Below are 21,257 nucleotides of genomic sequence, written 5' to 3' on the forward strand. Positions count from 1 at the left end.
AATTCACACACGTTGTCACTTGTCTTCTGGCTCACCTTGTTGGTGTGAGGCAGTGACAGCAAGTGCTCCCTCAAGGTCAGCAGCAACAAGAACTAACATGGGTTTCAGTCTGCCCTCATAGGCTTCCCCTTGGGTTTGTGGTTCCGTCTTGCTCTCCCCTGCTTTTCGTCCATTTTCCCTTGCTGACTGCTTGCCCTGTGAACTTGAATTTCCAGCATGAGATGTGAAGACGACAACCTTACAGAGTCTATTTTACCAGCTCCTACGATTGCATAAGGTTAAATCCCTGTAACAAAACCATACATGTAGATATATTCATTCCCCGTGGTTCTGCTTCTCTGACTGAACCTTGCCTGATAAAGCCTCTTTAGAAAAAAAAACAAACAAACCTCGCTCAGCCACTGTGTTATTGTTATTATGTATAATATGTTTCAAAGGGGGGAAAAAAATGTAGTACCACTGTAAATCTATATTAGAGAAAAAAGAAAATAAATGAGCTCTCCACAAGCTGGTTACTGCTAGAATCATTATTGAATCTCTACTTTTAACTCTTTCCCCACCAGAATATATGAATTGGTTAACAAAAAGAGACAAATGCAATAATGGGGAAAACACTTGAGAAAAAAGGGGAGACCACAACTATGTCAATAATAAGGGCCACTATAGGATGGATAAGAGGGATCTAAGCTCCCTGATAACTAAGACCCAGAGGGAAAGAAAACAAAAATATATGGCTAATATATATAAACTTATACACATTAAAATAAGGAAAAAATACTCATAACTATTTATTTTACTCCATCAGGGTCAAGAACTGACACAGGTTGCAGAACACTCTTTGACATAAATCACGGCGCTGTTTTTTTGGATTTGTTTCCTAAGACAGAGGATACAAAAGCAAAAATAAATAAATGGGTCCTAATTAAACTTAAAAGCCTTTGCACAGCAAAGGAAACCATTGACAAAACAAAAGACAACCTACTAAATGGGAGAAAATATTTGCAAATGATATGACTGATAAGGGGCTAATATCCAAAATAAACAGTTCATACAACTCAACATCAAAAAAACAAACAACCCCATTAAAAAATAGACTTGAATAGACATTTTCCAAAGAAGACATACAGATGTCCAACAGACATATGAAAAGATGTTTGACATCATTAATCATCACAGAAATGCAGATCAAAACCACAATGAGATATCACTTCACACCTGCCAGAATAGGTATCATCAAAAAGACCACAAATAACAAATGTTGGTGAGGATGTGGAGAAAAGAAAACCCTCCTACACTGTTGGTGGGAATGTAAGTTGGTGCAGCCACTATGGAAAACAGTATGGAGGTTCCTCAAAAAACTAAAACTAGAACTACCATATGATCCAGCAATCCCACTCCTGGGCATATATTGGAAGAAAATGAAAACACTAACTTGAAAAGATACATGCACCCCAGTGTTCATAGCAGCATTATTTACAATAGCCAAGAAATGGAAGCAACCTAAGTGCCCATGAACAGATGAATGGATAAAGAAGATGTGGTATATGTACACAATGAAATACTACTCAGCCATTTGAGTGAATGAAATTTTGCCATTTACAGCAACATGGATGGACTTGGAGGGTATTATACTAAGTGAAGTAAGTCAGACAGAGAAAGACAAACATTGCATGATATCACTAAAATGTGGAATCCAGACAATAAAACAAACTAGTGAATACAACAAAAAAGAAACAGACTCACAGGTATAGAGAACAAACTAGTGGTTACCTGTGGGGAGAGGGAAGGGGGAAGGGCATGATAGAGGTGGGAGATTAAGAGGTACAAACTCTTATGTATAAAAATAAATAAGTTACAAGGATATATTGTACAACACAGTGAAGATAGACAATATTTTAGAATAACTCTAAAAGAAGTATAACCTTTAAAAATTGTGAATCACTATGTTGTACACCTGAAACTTATATAATATTGTACATCAACTCTACCTCGATTTTTTAAAAAGGAAGAAGAAAAAAAGAACTGACATAGGTTTCAGTCTGCCCTTGTGGGCTCCAGCTTGTGCTTGTGGGTTCAGCGCTGTCCTTGATCTTCCTCTACTTGACATCCATCTTCCCTTCTCCACTGTTTGCCCCTGGACTTCAAGCTCCAGCATCGGTTGGGAGGACAGCAGCCTTACAGCTTCTACAATTGTGTACAGTCAAATCCCTGTAACAAATACTTATCTCCTAATGGTTCTGCTCCTCTGATTGAACCTTGACTGTTACATGAAACATTATAAATACTTCCTTTAAACTTAAGAACAAGGAAAAAATCCCCACTATCACTATTTTATTTAATATTATATTAGTGATTCTTGCCAGTGAATTAAGAAAAGAAAAAGAATTAAAATATATTAGAAACAAAACTGTTGTCACTTGCAGGTGACATGATTATCTCTATGGAATTAACAAACTATTAGAACTAATGAGATTGTTCAACAAAGTTGTTGAGTATAAATTTCAAATATAAAACCAATTGCCTCCTTCTATACCATCATCAAAAAATTATAAAATATAATTTAAAAAAAGATAACATTTAAGGTAGCAATAGAAGCTAAGTTTCTTTGAAATAAATCTAACAAATTCAGAGCACATTTATAAAAGAAAATTATACAATTTTAACGAGAGACATGAAAGATGACAAGTAAGTGAGAAGGTATACTTTACTTGTAGATGGAAATTCTCAACATCATAAAGATATAAAGTATGCCCACATTGACGTATAAATTCAATGTGATTTCAGTCAAAATCTCAATAGGATCTCTCATGGAACTCGACAATCTCAAGTTAAAATTCATAAGAAAGTTGGACTTCCCTGGTGGCGCAGTGGTTAGGAATCCGCCTGCCAATGCAGGGGACATGGGTTCGAGTCCTGGTCCAGGAAGATCCCACGTGCCTCAGACCAACTAAGCCTGTGTGCCACAACTACTGAGACTGCGCTCTAGAGCCCGCAAGCCACAACTACTGAGCCTGTGTGCTGCAACTACTGAAGCCCATGCTCCTAGAGCCTGTGCTCCACAACAAGAGAAGCCGCCGCAATGAGAAGCCCGCCACTGCAATGAAGAGTAGCCCTCACTAGCCACAACTAGAGAAAACCCACACACAGCTACAAAGACCCAATGTAGCAAAAACTAAATTAATTAATTAATTAATTTTAAAAAATAATAAAAAAGTAAAATTCATAAGAAAGATAGAGGAGATAGAAGACCAAGAATAGCCAAGGCAATCTTAAAGAGAAGAAGGGAAAATTTGTCTTTCAGATGTTAAAACCTATTATGAAGCTATAGCAATTTAAAGTATTGTTAATGGTGCAAAGGTAAATTCATCATGGCCAAGTATAGTTTCAAATTTGATATTTGACAAAAGTGATATTATAAATAAGTCTGGAAAGGACAAACTACTCGCTCAATGGTGCTGGAATGATTTGCTAAATAAGGCAAAAAAAAATTTTAAACATTGTAGTCATATCTCACTCTATACAAAAGAAACAATCTCAGTTGATTAAAGACCTAAATGAAAAATAAAACTGAAATGACATATTAGATCATATTAAAAAATTTAAACTTCTGTATGAAAAAGATACAAAAACAAAATGACAAATCAATCCATATCATTTTTCTTTTTAAAGTTTTCACCTTTTAAGTGTACATACTGAAATACTTATGGGCAAAATGGTAATGATATCCAGGACTTGCTTCAAAACAACCCAGGAAGTAAGAGGAGGAATTAGTGGGGGGTGGGGTAAGGCTTGGGAGCAGGTTGGGTATAAATCAAATAAGATTGACCAGGAGTTGACAATTGTTAAAGCTAGGTGGTGGGTACATGGGGGCACACTATTTTCTCCAATTTTGTATATATTTGAAATTCTCCATTAAAAGAAGTTTTAAAAGGAGAGGAAAAAAGAGATGATATTTAAAAACAAAGTCAAGACAGAGACTGGGAGAAGACTTTTGTAATCCATATAACTAACAAAGGACTGGTAATCTTAACATATAAAGAGCACCTCCATATCAATAAAAAATGACAACCCATTAAAACAATAGCCAGACAAAGAAAGACAAATATCATATGATATCACTTATATGTGGAATCTAAAAAAATGATACAAATGAACTTATTTACAAAACAGAAATAGACTCACAGACATAGAAAACAAACTTATGGTTACCAAAGGGGAAAGGGGAGGGGGGGAGGGATAAATTAGGAGTTTGGGATTAACACACACACACTACTATATATAAAATAGATAGGGACTTCCCTGGTGGTCCAGTGGCTAAGACTCCATGCTCCCAATTCAGGGGGCCTGGGTTCGATCCCTGGTCAGGGAACTAGATCCCACATGCATGCCGCAACTAAGATCCTGCGTGCCGCAACTAAGACCTGGCATAGCCAAAATAAATAAATAAATATATTTTTTAAACTCGATAAACAACAAGGACCTACTGTATACCACAGGGAACGCTACTCGATATTTTGTAATAACCTATATGGGAAAAGAATCTGAAAAAGAATATATATATATATATATATATAACTAAATCACTTTGCTATACACTTGAAACTAACACAACATTGTAAATCAACTCTACTTCAAAAAAAAAACAATGGCCCAAAAGTTGGAAAACGCAATTCACAGAGGAAGAAACCCAAGTGGGCAAAAAACATATGAAATATGAAATATGTTAAAAGACCAACTGCTCTTATAATCAGGAAAATGTGAATTAAATTTCTTTTTACATATAGCAGATTGGCAAAAATTTAACATGTCTGAAAGTCTGAAAACACTAAGCAATGGTGAGGATCTGGAGCCTATAAGATTCTTCAGATGAGTGTGTCTACCCAGCAACCCAAGATTCCACATGTCAGTATCCACCCTGGAGCAACTCTCCCACATGTGCCCAAGTAAACGTGTATATGTGTTTATTGCAACACTGCAATTGTGGGAAAAGGTGGAAATAAGTTTCACTTCGACCAATTTAGGGATCAATAAATAAATAGCTGAAGTTAGTCATTTTTCAGTGGATTTATATATGTACAAGAACACTGCACACCCACTTCAGCATACTGATTTTCTTCAGGAATGGAAAGGAGAGGAAGGGAACAGGATAAAGCCTTAGCTAAAGCAGAATCTTATTCTTTTTTATTTTATTTCATTTTATTTTATGAGAATAAAGTCAGCAAGGCCAATGTTAATGTTTGGTTTTTTGTAGTAAAGGGTATATAAGTGTTGATTATTCTGTCTCTTCGTATGTCTTTAACGTTCTGTAATAAAATATTTTAAAACCGACAAATCTTTATTCTTTTTGATTTACACCATGTCAAATAATAAAAGGGATTTTTTTGTCTTGTTTCCCACTAAAATAACTATTTTGGCATAGCATAAATAGGGCCAAAGTCACACATCAATTAGAACACTTGAACATTGTTGACTATTCCTTTAAAAATAATTCATTTAGAAAAATAAAGCTACAGGCAATATCTTACTTTATCGTCATCTAAACATTTGCCTTGGCATACAGAAGAGCCTAGAGTCTCGTGAATGTGTGATTATAAAACTTTCAGAGTTTCAGGCCTAGATTTAGCATCTAGTTCAACATCCAGACAGGTGAGGAATTTTCCCAACAAACAGACCACAAACAAAAATATGGTTTGGAAAAATCTGGGGTAGAGGGTAGGGTGACATTTGTGGAGGCTTCCACTTTCCTAGGGAAAATCCATTTTCTCATTGCTGTTGCAAGCAGTTCTAAGACAATGCTGTTATTTTAATATTACTTTTGAGCATTGTCTTGCTTTTATGTTAATTTAAGAAATAATTCATTAGAATGGCTAGTACCCACTTGAAGAAAACACCCATGGAGATTACTGGAGCCGCAATACCAGGTCTTAAGACGCCTATAGACTGAAGTAGCTGAGAAGACAGACTTCCAACACAATTACTATACTGTACAAATCAGCATCCTCAGGTAGGTTTAATTACGATCCCCGCCCCCCTCCACAGTGGGTGAAAGATTTCCCGCACTCCCCACAAGCCCCAGCCCCCCACATGAAAACATGTGACCTAAGCAAATTTTGGCTTTGCAATATCAAGATCAAAAAACAAATGGCTAGGCCATGAAAGCATTATGCAGCATCCTAGGAATATGTCTATTTGCATCAACAGAGTTTCCCCCAAGAGCTCAAACCCCATTACAGACAGTGGAGTTGTTGTAAAACATGAAGTACACATAGGATTGGCAAGGAAAGAAATGTATCACGGGTTTTTCCTTCTTCTTCAGAATTAAAGCTCTAAGTTAGACAGGGGGAAGACAAATGCGACACGAGCTCTGAATTATTCTTTTTTATTTATACACTTCAGCAGTGCATTGTTGCCTTTTCTCCTGGAGGTTGAAACTAATGAGAGTCTGAATAATTTCATGTAAGTCAAGAAAATGGAAACTGGATATGTTTGGAAGAGTCCTTACATAAAATATGGTTGTTTTTATTGCTTTTAACTTTTGCTCAGTAGACTATCTTGTTAATTCAATAAAAAAATTTATGAAGGTGAATGAGTAATGTTTGTAAGTTTCTTTAAGCTTCTTGGATGAAAGGGGCTATTTAAAAACAAAGTATACTGTGTTGCATTATTATTTTATTTCATAAGCTCTGCAGCATAAAATGTTGCAAATAAAATCTCTCAAGGTTTTCAGGAAGATGAACATTATCTTCCTAGTCTTGGGAATAGATGTTCAGGCTTTTGTGAAAGTGGCAACTCCTATTTTTTGTTGCTGCTCAAGTTTTGTGTGCTCAGAGGCAGATATTGACAGGTGAAGTTTTGTTGAAGTTGTGTGCATGGAGTGTGTGTGTGTGTACTCAGATGAGAAATGGGTCACACACAGGATGAGTCAGACATTCGATTAGGTGTCAGTTTATGATCAATATTTATTTTGGGCTGCTAGTGTGCACTGTTATTCTGAAATTGGTATATTGTTTTAAAAAATAGACAATTTGGGGGGCTCATTTTCAGGGTCCAGAAATTGACAAGAAAAATTTGTGCCTTGTCATCTTGTGACATCAGTGAAATTTATATATCATGCTCCAGAATTAAATCACTCAACAAAGATAAATTGAATGCCGTTATGAAATTCTCACATCATAATGGCAAGCTGTGTTCGGTGAATTAGGAAATTTAATACAAGTTGAATACCCTGACCGAGTTCAGGAAGTGAGGAAAGGAGGCAAAGCAGATGGGCATCCAAAGTTAAATAACTACAATAGATGTCATATGTCAAAAGTTGCCAAATGAGTAACATGGGCACAGGCTATGTGTTCAGAGGCAAAAGTGGAGAAGCCGCCAAAGAATCCGGGCTAAATGGGACAGCAGAGTCATCAGAGGGTGGGACAGTGGGAGCTGAGGTTCTGGCTGGAATGCAGTTTTCAGGGAGGGAATGGCAGAGGTGAAATTGGACATCTAGCTTGATAATATATCACATTGAAATAATATCATAAATTGTTCTTTATTTTCTTCCTCAATTATAATTATCATCAATTATTTATTTCCATTAAGCTCTCTCCCTTTTCAGTTTTTGTCCTTAAGTCTCTAAATATGAATACGTATGCTGTGTCTCCAAGACACAGTTGGTCTTGCTTCTTCAATAAGCGCAAAAGAACAGGTGGTGACGAGCAATCTCGGTTGATGATGATAATGTTTAAAATATTTTATTTTACATTGAATGTTTTCCTGATTCTTCATCCAACAGGCTCATGACACTGTCAGCAGCCCTGAAACACTTCATATGTTTGTTATATCTCTTTCTAATTCTTTCCATCTTAATAGGCTGGATCTGCTGTCAGCAGTCTTGAATGTCTGATTGAAAACAAAATCAAACAGATATGGAGAAATCAGAACCCTCATGCATTGCTGGTAAAATGGTGCAGCTGCTATGGAAGATAGTTTGGCGGTTCTTCAAAATGTTAGACACAGAGTTACCCTATGACCCAGCAATTCCACTCCTAGCTATATACCCAAGAAAATGAAAGCATACATCCACACAAAAACTTGTACATGCATGTTCATAGCAGCATTATGCATAGTAGCCAAAAAAAAAAGCAGAAACAACCCAAATGTCTATGAGCTGATGATTATTCAACCATAGGAAGGAAGAAGTACTGATACATGTTATAACATGGATAAGCCTTGAAAACATGCTACTGAGTGAAAAAAGCCAGTCACAAAGGATCACATATTGTATGATTACACTTGTATGAAATGTCCAGAATAGGCAAATCTATAGAGACAGAAAGTAGAGTAGTGGTTGCCTAGGGCCGGGGGGAGAGGGGGTTTTGGGAGGAATGGGGGAGGATGACTGCTAAAGTGTTTCTTTTATAGGTAATGAAAATATTCTAAAATTAGATTTTAGTAATGGTTGCACACAGTGAATATACTCAAAACCACTGACTTGTACACTTTAAATGGGTGAATTGTATATTATGCGATTTATATCTCAATAAAGCTGTTTTAAAAATCAAACACAGTAAGATTTTTAAAAAACCTTTTCTTGCTTGGTATTTTGGCTCTTCCTCTTGGTAGTCTCGTCCTCCCGCTGATGGTCATACAATAGCTGCTATTTTATGCCACATATTTTCCTCTATAATTTCCCTGGATCACATATTTTGATCCTAGGCCCTTCTGGAACATTCTTGGTAACCTATCTCAGGGTTTGACTTGTCTTCTGCATCAAAGGATTAAAAGGAATAAAAGGAAACAACTGCACTTTTATAAACTCTTCTTTATGCTTGGAAATTGAAATTGGTCTCTTACCAAATGTGGTATCAGGGAAATGACATTATTTTTACAATAGAAAACCCAATACTTCTGATAAAAGCTAAGAGTCTATGCTTTAAATGAGATAAGACCATAGAATTATATGTGTGTTTTTTGAAACAAGCCCACTAGAATGTACACTTCTAAGAGGATCTAGCACCTTCCAGCTAGTCTTTTTATGAAGCTTTTTATTAATGCCAAGATTGATGAAATCATTGCTCAAACATTTTTGAAACTCTTATTTTGTTAGGTTTGCCTCCAAATCATGATATGTAATTTTTAAAATATCCTGAACGGCAATACATTTCTGTCCTTTAATGGTGATTTCATTTTTGGCAATAGTCAAAAGCCACCAAATGTTTGATAAGTAGGTCAAAAGACCAACCTGAACAGTATTTTTTAATGTCAAAAATGAAATATGACTGTAGAGTAACGAAACTTTTCTTTCCCCCGTAACTCAAACTAAATCTGAAGGCACTTTAAGAATATGAGTTTCAAAAAAATAATTTGAGTACTGACAGTATTATTGGAATGAGCCTCTGGCTTCTCACCAGATACAATGTCAGGGACTTTACACAGATTATTCCAATAAATCCTTCCAATAGTTCTGCAGGGTAAAATTTATCCCCATTTTACTGATAAGGAAACAAGGTCAGGGACTTCCCTGTTGATCCAGTGGTTAAGAATCTGCCTGCCAATGCAGGGGACACGGGTTCGAGCCCTGGTCCGGGAAGATCCCACATGCTGCGGAGCAGCTAAGCCCGTGCACCACAACTACTGAGCCTGCACTCCAGAGCCTGTGAGCCACAACTACTGAAGCCTGCGCACCTAGAGCCCGTTCTCCGCAACAAGAGAAGCCACTGCGATGAGAAGCTCGTGCACCGCAACAAAGAGTAGCCCCTGCTCTCTGCAACTAGAGAAAGCCTGCACGCAGCAACGAAGACACAACGCAGCCAAAAATAAATAAATAAATGTATTTATTAAAAAAAAAAAAAAGGAAACGAGGTCAGAGAAGGTAAACAACGTGTCCAAATAAACCCAGCTCTCCTGAGGCAGAGCTGGTCCTCAAATCTCCAACCTGCTGATTCTCCATGGGGCCAACTGGATAATAAATGCTCTCGTATTAGTTTTAAAAATTATTCACTTTACCCTCCTACACTGTTGGTGGGAATGTAAGTTGGTGCAGCCGCTATGGAAAACAGTATGGAGGTTCCTCAAAAAACTAAAAATAGTGTTGCCATATGATCCAGCAATCTCACTCCTGGGAATACACTCAGACAAAACTCTAATTCAAAAAGATACATGCACCCCTATGTTCATAGCAGCACTATTTACAATAGCCAAGATATGGAAACCACCTACATGTCTATTGGCAGATGAACAGATAAAGAAGATGTGGTACATATATACAATGAAATACTACTCAGCCATTATAAAGAACGAAATAATGCCATTTGCAGCAACATGAATACAACTACAGATTATCATACTAAGTGAAGTCAGAAAGAGAAAGACAAATACCGTACGATATCACTTATATGTGGAATCTAAAATATGACACAAATGAACCTATCTATGAAACAGAAACAGAATCAGGGACATAGAGAACAAACTGGTGGTTGCCAAGGGCGAGGGGGTGGGGGAGGGATGGAGTGGGAGGTAGGGGATAGCAGATGTAAGTTTTTTTTTGTTTTTGTTTTTTGTTTGTCACTGTCAGCTTTTTCATGGAAGACTTAGTAAGGGAGTTTCCAGGGAGAAGAATGAGCTATTCTAAGCAACGACATTTAGGAAGAAAGAGGAGTTCCTGTGGTCGTTGGGCCAGCTAGCTATAGAAACTGGTCCCAAGTAGTCAATGGCTTGGAAATGGGGTAGATGAATTGTGAAATGCCCACAAAATACAGTTAGGAATTATGTGGATAAAAGTTCCTGGAAGCTGAAGTCTTCTTTATGGACAGAATCAACAGAACGTGCGTGGCAGAGCTGGCCACAACGTCCCAACATAGCACATTCTGACATTCAAATTAGACTTATTTATATGTGCCTCCTTGTGATTCCTTCAACTTGGTACTATGCTGATTATCTGTACACAGGGATTCTAAATTGAAACAACCTCACTCACATCACCACTATCACTCAGTTTTTGGAGACCAACAGCTTGGTCCAAATTTTTAAAAAGGTAATAGGTTAAAAGACAAAAAAAAAGTCAACTAAGCTATCAGGCCTAATCAAGAATGGCTTAATATTATTCATTGTCTTCTTTGAACATTTTACTTAAGTGTTTTGTTAGCGCTACTAGCTCAGGGTTCCCACCACATGCATCAATTTGTTTATAGGCTTTAGATTCAAGCTCTTTAAGAGTATTCCATGTGTATTCAAAAGAACCTACTTTCTCAAGATAAGGTACACAGTATTTTTTAATATCTATGTTTTCGGTTCTCTGGCTCAAGATATTCTGCACCTGGGTGGTTTCAGGCCTCGACCAGATAGCATGAATAGTAGGGAATGAGAACTTTCCCTCTGTTAGATCTTCACAAAAGCTTTTGTTTTCACTATATTCTTTGGAGTGTAGATTAGCATAATCATCCCTAATTTGGAAAAACAGCCCAGGTGTATTCAGCAGTGGCTTTAAATCTTTGTAATCAGAGAACAACTGCATGAGACCTACTGTTAATCCAAATAGTCCTCCTGTCTTTTGCAGGACCATTGCTTTATATTCTTCTTCAGTGGGACATGTGTAATTATCCTTCCAGTAGATATCCAGGCCTTGTCCCTGATGGAGTTCTAAAAGCTGGCGGGTAAAAAGCTTTACTGCATCTGGGTGATCAAGGGTTAAGACTTTCTCTAGGTCAAGAATATGTGCATAATTGGCAGAACTGATGACAGATGGAATTCCATAGATGCTGTGTGCCACTGGAAAGCCACGTCGGAGTTCTGAGTTGTCTTCGACATCATCAATGAGTAAACTGGCATCATGCACCATTTCCGTCACTTCAGTGATAATCTGTAGCTTGTCTTAGGGAACTTTTAGCCAATGATTAATTGCCTGTGGAAGTTTGGTTCTCACTTGTTTACCTGGTAACTGAGGTAAGTACTTGTAAGGTTCTTGAAGAATTCTTTGGGCTGTTTCTTGACTCTTCTCCATTCTTTGTAAATTTCAAAGCTGATGGTTCGAGGGTGATATCACAACTTTCACGCTGCGGGTCCGGGAGTAGCAGCCTCCGGAATCAACTTCCCACCTTAGAGTTCAGAACAAGGCTCCCCCGGACGTCTACATGAATCCCTCCCCTCACTTCACCATAGAACTCTCCGCCCTGCTCAGCCGCCAGCGACACTGAATTACTCAGTGCAAGAAAATGCGCCATCCCGGTCACACTCCAGATGTAAGATTTTATATATAGGATGGATAAACAACAAGGTCCTAGTGTATAGCACAGAGAACTGTATTCAATATCTTATGATAAACCATAATGGAAAAGAATATTTTGAAAAAAGAATGTATATATATGTATAACTGAGTCACTTTGCTGTACAGCAGAAATTAACACAACATTGTAAATCAACTATACTTCAATAAAAAATCAAATAAATTCTGGTTTCAATACTTACTAGGTATGTGACCCTGGACAAATCACTTAACCTACCCATGTCATGATCTCTTCACCTATAAAATGGGGATAATGTTAATGGCACTTACTGCACAACTATGAAGATTAAATGAGTCAACTTAGAACAATACTTGGCACATAGGTACTGCTATAAGTGCTCGCTATTATTATTACTCTTATTAATTCCAGGAATCCATGGCTCCAAAGTCAAGTGATGGTTCAGCTACCCTCATTGTGGCCCTGCTAAAAGATTTTAAGTATTGTTTTCTTTCTAAGCCAAACCTGCTTTCTAGTGGTTCTAGTGGTATTCATTCAGGCAGTCCACGGGCCGATTACAAGAAGATGCTATTTGCATTTTACCAGATTACAGGAATCAACTCAATTAATAGACCTCATTAATTCCTGACTCTTAATCCATTTACACTAATATGCTTATTCCCTGGATGGACAGTTCCCCTAGCTATATTCATCGTTTTAATTTTATTATAGGTTTTAACATTATCTTCCTAATACCTTTCTTTGGCCCTGCTCCCTTAGGCTATGTTTTCTGATTTCATAAACCGAAAAGCACAGCGTTGCATGACGCGTGGCATGGGGGCCTTCCAAGGAGCTCAGAGAAGAAACATGGCAAACCCTCACAAATCTGGATTCCACTGACTCTGAACTTGTGATAATTTTGATGCAGGGTAAATGAGAAGTTTTTGGTGTTATTAGAGGAGAAAGGTGTTGTACTCAAATTTTGCCAGGTTGAACTTATTTTCTAGTTCTACATCTGAAATGAGGAGATAAGAAAGGAAGCTTGAAAGGGCAGAAAAGCCCCATTTCCTTGAGGAAGACTTAGCCCAGTTTCAAGCTTGGACATACACACAGCAGGTGGAATTAGGAAATAAAAATTGTAAACCACTCCGAGAGGAAAGCCAAGTGACTAATTTTTTAAAAGATATTTCTCATATTTTAATATAATGATACAACTTAGCATAGAAGGATAGATAGTTATTATGTCCTTACTGTATATCTTTTAAAAATTATTTATTTTTTTTGAAGTATAGTTGATTTACAATGTTGTGTTAATTACTGCTGTACAGCAAAGTGATTCAGTTATACATCTATGTATACATTCTTTTTTTAATATTCTTCTCCATTATGGTTTATCAGAGGATATTGAATTTAGTTCCCTGTGCTATACACTAGGACCTTGTTGTTTATCCATCCTATATATAAAAGCTTACATTTTCTAGCCCCAACTTCTCACTCCATCCCCCCCAGCCCCCTCCCCCTTGGCAACCACCAGTATGTTCTCTATGTCCGTGAGTCTGTTTCTGCTTCATAGATAGGTTCATTTGTGCCATATTTTATATTCCACATATAAGTGATATCATATGGTGTCTTTCTCTTTCTGACGTACTTCACTTAGTATGATAATCTCTAGTTGAATCCATGTGAAACCAAGATTTAAATGTGTTCTAACCATTAAACTACACAGCCTCTCTTCATCTATGCTGCCTCTGTTGTGAAGCAGGCTGGCAAAGAGGACAGGGCTGGCAGCAAAGGACAGTCTCTTTTCCATGGGTCAGAAAGATTTTGCCTGATGTTATATTCATAAACTTATCTGGAAAAGAAAAAAAAAGGATGAATCTTCAAACACAAATGGTTGGAAGAATTTGCCTTCTAATGAGAAAAAAAACAAAGTCTCTCCCCTTGCTAATTGATTCCCTCGTAGAGGACTGCATTATTCCATCACGTCCTCCCTCCTTGTATCCATATCCCTTGCCATGTAACTTTGCAGTTCTTCTCGCTAGGGATGGCGTCTACTTCTCCTTTCCTTGACTTTAGCCTCAGCCATGTGATTCACTTTGGCCAAAGGGATATTAGCAAAAGTGATACAAGCAGGGGCTTGAAATGTACTTGCACAGCTGGGCTGCTTTCCTTTTCTTGGTCATCTCCATGAGGATAACATACTCTGGGGAGCCGGCTGGTCCAAGAAGGAGGAGAGACAGGCAGAGCAGACTTTTGAGCCAACCCCCGCTGAGCCCAGCCTGCAGATGTGTGAGTGAAAATAGACGATTGTTGTTTTAAGGCACTGGATTTTGAGGTGGTTTGTTTTACCGTAAGATTGTGATAATAACTGATGGATAATCCACTCATTTGCTTTTTTATTTTAGGTACCAATTCCTCCCACCCATGAAACACACTCAGACACACTCACCTATATTTAATTATAGCAAATACAACCATCTTTCCCTCTTCCGTCCCCTTTCTCCTTAATATGGCTTTATGCCACTACACTCATCTTTTTTTTTCCTCCTTAGTACTTCTGACACACTCCTGCCTGATCCACCACCACCTCTGTGATGGAATTGGTGGCACCGTGACCCTGGAGGTAACACAACTGATCACCATTCTTCTCTACCCTTATGTACACTGCCGTCTTACTGGTAAAATAATTCAAACAAGTATGTTCACAGAGGCCAGTTTTCAAAAGCCAACTACTCACTGATTCTCTTAGTCTAGTTTATGAAGTGATTCTAAGGGACCGTACAAAATTTCCAACCAGTCTGAACTTAATCAATCACCACCTGTCCCTTTTCAATAAATGTGCCTATAGCAGTCATGGACATTTTGGTGGAAACTTAAGTCACTCTTCTAAAAGGATATTGTGCTTAAGTTACTCTTCCAAAAGTATTTATATTCAATTTATGTTTAAATAATTTCAAACACACTCAGAAAAGTTGCAAGAATAATACAGGGAAGTCCCAAACAACCTTCACCCACTTTCGGCAATTAACATTTTGCCACATTTGCTTTATCATTGTCTCTTTTTCTTTCTCTATTTTTTCCCGACCCTTTTGAGAGTAAATTGCAGATATCACGTCCCCTTGCCCCTAAATTCTTCAGTGTGCGTTTCCTAACAGCAAGGACATTCTTTTGCATGATCACAGCTAAAACTTAATATTGATTTCATGCTCTAATCTGATATACAATCTGTATTTGAATTTTGCCAATTTTCCAAATAATATCCTTTATGGCATATTCTCCCCTTCTTTGGATTCCCTGAATCCAATTCAGGATCATAGATGGCAATTAATTGTCACATCTCATCTCTTTAGCGTGTTTTTTTTTTTTTAATGTTTTTAGTTCTTTTATTTATTTATTTTAAATTTATTTATTTTATTTATTTTTGGCTGTGTTGGGTCTTCGGTGCTGCGCACGGGCTTTCTCTAGTTGCGGGCGAGCGGGGGCTACTCTTCGTTGTGGAGCGCAGGCTTCTCATTGCAGTGGATTCTCTTGTTGCGGAGCATGGGCTCTAGGCTCACGGGCTCTAGAGCGCAGGCTCAGTAGTTGTTGCGCAGGGGCTTAGTTGCTCTGTGGCATGTGAGATCTTCCTGGACCAGGGCTCGAACCTGTGTCCCCTGCACTGGTAGGCAGATTCTTAACCACTGTGCCACCAGGGAAGCCCTCTTTAGTCTCTTTTAATCTAGAACAGCTCCTTAGCCCCTCCTTGGCTTTCATGAGCTCGGCATTTTGGAGTAGTTTGGGCCAGTTATTTCCTAAAATGTCTTTTAATTTAGTATTATCTGAGGTTTTCTCATGGTTAGATTGGGGTTATGCATCTTCAGCAGGAATACTACATAGGTTGCATTTACATTTTAAATTCTATTTCTAATTGTGACAAAAACAATATGCATTATAATTTAAAGACTCTAGCAGGCGAAGAATTATTACTGAGAGAGGGAGAAGTTGGCCATTCTCCCTCTATTTTAAGCCAGTATTATTTCTCTGTGGTATATTCATTGTGCTCTAGAAGAATAGTGCACTTTAACAAGAGCATACTGTAATTACTGTCCTGCAGTAATTACAGAAAGATTTTGGCTCCGTAAAAACTTTCTAAATGTTAGGGCCACAGAAAGATGTTTTCAATTTTGTGGACTCCCTAACTCTGAACACCTCTGCTGAGGAAGGCAGGGATCCCTGGTCATTTAGGCATCAGACCAGGACAGTACTAGATGACCACTAAGGTGCTTTCTGACCCTGACATGTATCCCAGGAAAGCTAAGGTCTGCATTCACTCTAACTTTCTAATTGCAGGCAAGGATATCACTCTTTGAATTAACAGGAAATTTTTTAGTATATTAAGAGTCTACATATCATATGAAAAGATGCTCAATTTTCTAAAAATTTTAAAAATGCAAATTAAAACTGTGCTAAGCTGCCATCTTTTACCTATGAGATTAGCAAAAATCTAAAAATTTAATAACACCCTGTGTTGGTGAGGACATGGGAGAATAAACACACTCATGTATTACTGGTGAAAACACAAATTGGTATATAGCCTCTCTGGAAGGTAATTTAGTAATGGCTATCAAAATTGTAAATTTATTCGCCCTTTAATGAGCAACTAAGTTTGGGGGAATTTATTCTACAGCTATACTTGCACACATGGAAGATGATATAAGTACAAGATTACTCTCAATGAAGCTCCATTTGTAATTGCAAAAGATTAAAAACAATGCAAATGTCCATCAGTAGGGAACTGGTTAAATAAATGTTTATTTACTCATCCAGTGGAATACCATGCAGATGTCCAAAAAAGGGTGGTAGGGGGAAAGCTCGCTAGGTACTGATTTAGAAAGAGCTCTACATAGCAACACTATTAATAGCCAAGACCTGGAAACAACCTAAATGTCCATCGACAGATGAATGGATAAAGAAGATGTGGTATATATATATAATGGAATATTACTGAGCCATAAAAAAGAATGAAATAATGCCATTTGCAGCAACATGGATGGACCTAGAGATCATCATACTAAGTGAAGTAAGTCAGACAGAGAAAGACAACTACCATATGATATCACTTATACGTGGAATCTAAAATATGACACAAATGAACATATCTACAAAACAGAAACAGACTCACAGACATAGAGAACAGACTTGTGGTTGCCAAGGAGGAGGGGGGGTGGGGAAGGAAGGACTGGGAGTTAGGGATTAGCAGATGCAAACTGTTATATATGGGATGGATAAACAACAAGGCCCTCCTGTATAGCACAGGGAACTATATTCAACATCCTGTAATACACCATAATGGAAAAGAATATGAAAAAGAATGTATATATATGTATAAATGAATCATTTTGTTGTACAGTAGAAATTAACACAACATTGTAAATCAACTATACTTCAATTAAAAAAAGAAAGAGCTCTAAAATATATTAAGTGAAAAAATACAAGTTTTTATATGTAGCACCATTTTTATACTATTCTATCTTTGGTATAAAAGCGAGGGGACTAAAAGTCGATATATATATTTGCTTGTATGTCCACATATAAACTAAGAACCTTAGTGAGGGGAGTTCTTGGCAGATGGGGGTCAAGGATTAGCAAGAGGCTTTCACTGTCTATCCTTTGTACTTTCAGGTTTTTGAACCACACAAATGCATTACCTATCCAAAAGCTAAATTTAAAAAGAAATAAACAGAATGAACAGAAAATGGTAAAATAAAAACAAACAAAAAAGAATCTATGTTTCCCTTCCTGCTAACCTGGAGTTATGAGTGCCAGAGGCAACTTTCTAGCATTTAGGACTTTTTCTCTGTTAAATATGATAATGTGAGCCCCAGGTATAAAAGGCATTCTCAGCAGTGTGTGTGTGTGTGTGTGTGTGTGTGTGTGTGTGTGTGTGTGTGTGTGTGTGTGAGAGAGAGAGAGAGTCTAAATTTATTTTCTTCCAGGAAACCAAATCTCAATTCATTTATATAAGCATGGTGTAGTCACCCCTGTTGGCGCTCTACGCAAATCCCCTTGGGATCCCTTTTATATTTTGAGAGCTCTCACCATTCCCAACTTCTGTGTGCTCTGCTTATAATGACCTGCACCTGTGACACTCTTTAGAGACCTGCCCTTGGGCTGGTCCAGCTACTTTGCTCTCTAGAGCAGAGAGCAAGAAATGCCTGGAAATTTACTTCCCCCGGGGCAGACTTAACCAATGATTTACCAGTGCAGGAGCATGAAATCCTAGCTCCTTGCCTCTGATCTGAACAAACTTGGAGGTATAATCTATGTTCTAGACCTCCTCACAATAGCGGGCTGTGGCTGGGACTTTGCTTGAAACTGCACATTTCCTTGGCTTCTTTCACTTCCAGGCTCTACTTCTCCCACACCCTTACTGGTTTCTCCTAGGAATACTTTTTTTCATAAGTCATTTGTATGTGAATCCATGTCTCAGGATCCCTTTCTGAAGAACATGACCAAAGACATATGATTTATTTGATTTGGAGTGGCTGTAACATGACACCAAAATTTGATTTTTCCCAACAAATAGATTTGAGAAATTGGGGTACCATTATTATAAATTCCAATCCCACCTTTGATACATTGAAAATACTCCAGATGATACCTCATTATGCAATTATTTTATGACATATAATAATTTAAATAACTTGCTTCTATGAGCAAATGGGTTTTACCACACACCTAATCATATTACCAATTTAGTTAACGCAGAAGTCCTGCCCTTAGGGTCTAGTATTTTAAAAGACTATAAATGGAATTTACAATGTTTCAGGTAGACCAACATGGAGGTAACAAAAGAAACAATTTCCTACATCATCTTGGGTTATCTGCTAACCTCCTGAAGCATGAGATCTTATTACTCCTATCATTATTTTTGCCTGCCTACCTAAGGATGTCATGAAAGCTCAAAGTAGAACACAGCTAATTTGACAACTGCATATTTGCATTTCTCCCTATAAAAGCTTGTTTTCTCAAATATAACACATCTTTTCTCTTACAAAAGAACCAGTTTCCTGGACAACATTTTCTATTTCTCCCTTCCCCATAAACAGCACCTTGGTATCTGGAATTTCCCTACATGTAAGGGCTTTGGTCAAATGTTTGACTGTTTTAAGAAGCATCCACAGTACAACAAATGACAGAGAGAACATCCTGGTCCTTTACAGGCTTCCAGTCTGCAACAAGAAGGATTAACATCTAGATGAGAGGCCAGCAAACTACAGACTCCAGGCCAAACCTAGCCTACTGCCTGTTTTTGTATCACCCCATGAGCTCAGAATAATTTTTACATTTTTAAATCATTGGAAAAAATTCAAAAGAAGAATATCATTTTATGACAAAAGCTATGTGAAATTCAGATTTCAGTGTCCATAAATAAAGTTTTGTTGGAGCACTGCATCACTCACTCATTCTGCATATTGTCTATGGCTACTTTCAGTTGAGTAGTTGCAACAGAGAGTGTGGCCCTCTGTGGTCGGGAAAACAATGCCTTATCCCTGGAACCTGTGAATCTGTGAACTTACATGGCAAAGGGACTTTGCAGATGTGATTAAGGTTACGGATTTTTTTCTTTTAATTGAAGTGTAGTTGATGTACCATATTATATAATTTACAGGTGTGCAATACAGTGATTCACAATTTTTAAAGGTCAGACTCCATTTATAGTTATTACAAAATGTTGGCTATATTCCCCGTGTCGTACAATACATCCTTGTAGCTTGTTTTATACCTAGTAGTTTGTACCTCTTAATCCCCTACCCCTATATTGCCCCTCCCTCCTTCCCTCTCCCCACTGGTAACCACTAGTTTGTTCTCTATATCTGTGAGTCTGCTTCTTTGTTGTTATATTCACTAGTTTGTTGTATTTTTTAGATTCCATGTATAAATGATATCCTACAGTATTTGTTTCTGTCTGACTTCTGCTAAGTGAAATAAAGTTACAGGCCTTGAGACGAGGAGATTGTCCTAGATTATCTAGGTAGGTCCAATCTAATCATATGAGCTCTTAAAAGCAGAGAATTTTCTCCAGTTGGAGTCAGAGAGATGTGACAGGAGGGAAAGTCAGAGAGATTCAAAGTATGTGAAGGATCTGGTGTGCTGTTGCTGGTTTGAAGATGGAGGGGACAACGTAACAAGGACTGTAGGCTGTGTTAAGGAGCTGAGAGAAGCTGACAGCCAGCAAGGAAGAGGGAGCATCTAGCCATATTGGACTGGATTCTTGCAGCCACCTGAATGAACTGAAAAGCAGGTTCTGCCCTCGGAGCCTCCAGCAACAAGGCCTAGCCACCACCTTGACTTCTGTCTTTTGAAATGCTAATGTGCTGAGCTCCACAGTGCTGGTCTTTTAACCAAAGAGCTATGAGGTTATAAATGAGTATTAACTTTAAGCTGCTAAATTTTGATAAAGTAACCGGATTAAGCCCCAGATGGAGTCACTCATGCTAAGCCCCATGTCAGCAAACCAAACTAACTTAACTAAGTTTCTATGCTCGGATCTTCTGGAAAAGGAAGGCCTAAGTCAGCCAATCAGCGCTTGCCTGCTCTGCACAAGATACCCGACCTGGTCCAACGCTTCCCTGTTCACCATATAACCAATCAGCAAATGCCTAGTATGACTTCCTTGTCCCTGCTCACTTTGGTCCATAAAAATCTCTCACCTTGTACAGTACTTTGGAGCTCCTTTCTATCTGCTAAAGTGGATACTGCCTAATTCATGAATCACTGAACAAAAGCCTTCTAGATCAGTACATTGTCTGTGGAAAATTTTAACAGTTTGTAGTAACTTGTTTCAGCAGCGATAGGAAACGAATACTTCCTCAAACCCTAAAATATTTGCTATCTGGCCTTTTCCAGATAAATTTTGCCAAACATTGATCTGAATCCTTACTCCCCAAATTGTGGGTGCTCAGACCAGCAGCACAGGTATCACTCTAGAGCTTGCTAGAACTGCAGAGTCTCTTAATTAACCAGATGGAAGGGAATCTTTCACAACGTACATCAAATTACCAGAATGTGCAC

At 37.9% G+C, this 21,257-nt stretch overlaps 1 pseudogene across 1 annotated transcript; it reads right to left on the reverse strand.

Moving 5' to 3' along the window:
- Positions 1 to 9,743: 9,743 nt before the first annotated feature.
- On the reverse strand, positions 9,744 to 17,400 carry LOC309652583 (geranylgeranyl pyrophosphate synthase pseudogene; annotated as a pseudogene). The gene has a single exon. The product of its transcript is annotated as a geranylgeranyl pyrophosphate synthase pseudogene (transcript).
- Between the last annotated feature and the right edge of the window lie 3,857 nt (positions 17,401 to 21,257).

Source organism: Balaenoptera physalus (genome assembly GCF_965194825.1).
Source record: "Balaenoptera physalus genome assembly, chromosome: X".
Taxonomy (NCBI): domain Eukaryota; kingdom Metazoa; phylum Chordata; class Mammalia; order Artiodactyla; family Balaenopteridae; genus Balaenoptera; species Balaenoptera physalus.